Source organism: Rhinopithecus roxellana, chromosome 9 (genome assembly GCF_007565055.1).
Source record: "Rhinopithecus roxellana isolate Shanxi Qingling chromosome 9, ASM756505v1, whole genome shotgun sequence".
NCBI classification, from domain to species: domain Eukaryota; kingdom Metazoa; phylum Chordata; class Mammalia; order Primates; family Cercopithecidae; genus Rhinopithecus; species Rhinopithecus roxellana.
In genome coordinates this window covers 42,765,475-42,768,549 of record NC_044557.1, presented here as the reverse complement: position 1 = coordinate 42,768,549, position 3,075 = coordinate 42,765,475, and the positions used below count along the sequence as shown (strand labels likewise).

Below are 3,075 nucleotides of genomic sequence, written 5' to 3'. Positions count from 1 at the left end.
AAGGGCAGAAACGTTAAAAGATAACCGAAAAACTAAGTCACTTTCCAATGTGATAAAACTTGCTCTCTACAAAGGGAATATATTCAAATCCATGGCAGATCTCAAACTATTAGAATACAGATATATTAAATTATTCATTGATTTTGGCAAATTATGAGGAACACAGGTTTTGGAAGATAATCATCTGACTAAACACAATTTGATTAATTTTAAATAAACAGAACTTCATCTAATTCAAAATATGGAATCTATTCCCATAGCAGACATTTAGCAATTTCATTTTGGATGATCTTATCTCATTTCATTTACAAAAAAAAACATGTATCCTTCACATTCCTAGAATAGTCTTTGTTAGTGCAAGTGGATTAGTGAAAGTTTAGTAAACATATTCCTAAATATTAGAGAGCCTACTTTATAATAAGCAGCTACAAAGTGGAATGCACTTTTTCTTCTCTCTCATTTTGTTTTAATTCAGTGCATTCAGAATATCAGGCAGCCAAAGAGCAAGTAGGGATCCTGTTTGTTCAAGCATTGTCCGAGATGCTTAAGGCCCATGGGTGACTGACTTCCACAGAGTTCTGCCCTGAGGAAACTGGCAATCCAACCAGATAGAGAGACCTGAAACTTCAATAGACCCAAGACACCTGAAAATTATGAAGCATAGCTATTTATTTCAAGGAAATTCGTTCAATTCCCATTTCATAGTTGTCAAGTAATATAAACTGTGTGTTTTAGAACCCTCTTTAACAATAGTAAGTTGACGTCCTCTCAAGCTTGGGTGTTTGGTCGGTGTGGACCCACGTGGGTTCAACATGCTTATCAAGAAGCATTTCTGTTCGAGGCCCATCTACCCTGGCCACGACATGATGTTCGTCCACAACGATTGCAAGCTGTTCAGATTTTGTAAATCTAAATGTCATAAAAACTTTAAAAAGAAGCACAATCCTCCCGAAGTTGGAGGACCAAAGCATTCCGGAGAGCAGCTGATAAAGATCTTACAGTGGATAATTCATTTGAATTTGAAAAACGTAGAATTTGAAAAACCTATCAAATACCAGCGAGAGCTATGGAATAAATCTACGGATGCAATGAAGAGAGTTGAGATCAAACAGAAAAGCCAGGTAAATTTATAATGAACAGATGGAAGAAAAATAAAGAGCTACAAAAAGTTTAGGATATCAAAGAAGTCAAGCAAAACATCCATCTTCTCCAAGCCCGTCTTACAGGCAAAGGGTAGCAGGTGGAAGAGAAAATGATACAAAAGTTACAAGAGGATGTGGAGATGGAGGATGCTTCTTAAACATCTCTGTAACCATTTCTTTTATGTACATTTGAAAATGCCCTTTGGAGACTCGGAACTGCTGAATTTTTAGTTTATTTTTTATGTAAGTTCACTTAAATGAAAAGTGATTAAAATATATCTCTCCTACATTGCCATCTACAAAACATCAGATATTACGGATGTTAGATTGCACTTCAGTGTTAAATCTTCACTGACAGATGTACTTATGTAAATCATAAAAAATCTGCTTGTAGCTATGGGAGTGAATTGTGGACGTAAAATGCTTACGTCATTTGGATGATGACGTTAGGCAGTGTTTGTATAAAAACTAATGGCAAAAATTCGTGGCTAGGGATGTATAAAATAAAATCTTCTTTGCAGTAAAATACTCCCTTTGTTAATGTTATGGAAGGGAGGATACAACAAGGAATTAACAATTTGTATGACAGCGTCAAATATTATTTTGATTTTAGTATTTCCTGTTTTGGTTTATTTGCAGCTCAGGAGAGCCTAACGACATTGTTTGATGAAGCCTCATTGTGCTGGACTGTTTTGACCTGGTTTAACCCTTCTGATAGGGAGTTGTGGATGTTGGAGTGAGCACTGAATAATCTTTACCTGGAGTGACATTACACTGTAGAATTTCCACGTTGGAGAATATACAGTTCTAACTTGAGATTTCTGGTAGAACCAACTTTATTTTTCTAGCCTAGCAATGATCTAGAAGCAGGGGAATCCCAGTGCCTTTTAAAAGTTATTATGTGGGTTTCTTTTAAAAAGCTCTTGTTTTTGAAAAGTAGAATTTATGGGTACAACATCTGTTTATTATTTGCACATAAAATAAAATCATTTAAAAAGTAAAAAAAAAAAAAAAAACTAATAAGTTGAGGTGTTTGTAGTATTTACTGACTCCCCTAAATATCCTAAAATTCAAGAATCATATCAGACTTGTTCTGAGATGAAATCATAAATAATTGAAAGGGGTATCATATTTTTGTAATTTGATATAATTTTTGTTTGAACTTTGATTTTAATTTGAATTAACTTTTGTAATTTTTGTAGTATGCATATGACAGAGAACTAATGATTTAGATTTTTTAAAAAAGCCACTTTCCAAATATTCTGTTTAAGTCCCAAAATGAAACTTAAAATAGTATTAGCATAATTGATATTACTGTAAATACTGCACTTACTAAAACTAAATAAGTAGGACCAGTTAGTTAAAATGTTGAAGGCGTTAACTTCATCATGAAAATTAAGGTGAGACCTGAAGAAAGAGCAAGATGATTGGTGAATAAGAACAGAGTGAAATATTTTTATTGAAAAGAAATCTTATAAAACAAGTGAAAGACAAAGATGCATTTTTTAAATCACAAGAAAAGTGTAGGCTCTATTCAACTCCATAAGTCTTCCATTGCCACTATTTACAAATCAATTTCTCCTTATAACTTTCCAAATGCTGATGAAATCACAGAAATGTAAAATCTAAGTGTATGTTTAAAACCTCTGGCGGACCAATTTCCTTTCTAGCCCATAATGCTCTAGTTAAATATGAATGTCTATTTTTACAGTTGCTAATGGCAGATATAAGTTCCATTCCCTTTGCTTTTTTAAAACTTTTATAGCAAACCTGAAAGGTTGGAGATAAAACTTTATACATTTTAAGTTTAGTTCAAGTAAAAACCGTTCCTTTTAAATTTTACAGCAATTGAGGGACTTTGAAAAAACATGCTCCATCTCAACTTTTAGTTAGAATTCTATTGAGGCCAGAAGTACTTGTTTTTCTTCCTTTT

The 3,075-nt window shown here is 33.2% G+C and overlaps 1 pseudogene; it reads left to right on the top strand.

Moving 5' to 3' along the window:
- The first annotated feature begins 812 nt into the window (after positions 1-812).
- Positions 813-1,300, top strand: LOC104671356 (annotated as a pseudogene).
- Positions 1,301-3,075: the final 1,775 nt, after the last annotated feature.